The sequence below is a fragment of the Sinocyclocheilus grahami genome, unplaced genomic scaffold (assembly GCF_001515645.1).
Source record: "Sinocyclocheilus grahami isolate Dianchi unplaced genomic scaffold, SAMN03320097.WGS_v1.1 scaffold271.1, whole genome shotgun sequence".
Classification (NCBI taxonomy): Eukaryota; Metazoa; Chordata; class Actinopteri; order Cypriniformes; family Cyprinidae; genus Sinocyclocheilus; species Sinocyclocheilus grahami.
In genome coordinates, this window is record NW_015505450.1 from 370,423 (window position 1) to 370,633 (window position 211).

Consider the following 211-nt stretch of genomic DNA (forward strand, 5'->3'; position numbering starts at 1 on the left):
CGCACGCACACACACACACACACACACACAGACACAGACACACAGACACACAGACGCACACACAGACACAGACACACACACGCACACGCACGCACACACAGACACGCACGTGCACACAGACACAGACACACAGACACAGACACACAGACACAGACACACAGACAGACACACAGACACAGACACAGACACAGACACACACACACACACAAAC

General features: G+C 53.6%; 1 protein-coding gene across 1 annotated transcript in view; it reads right to left on the minus strand.

The window, feature by feature from the left end:
• shank2a (SH3 and multiple ankyrin repeat domains 2a) overlaps positions 1-211 on the minus strand; it is a 43,931-nt gene that overhangs the window by 37,195 nt on the left and 6,525 nt on the right. The gene's annotated exons all lie outside the window — the stretch shown is intronic.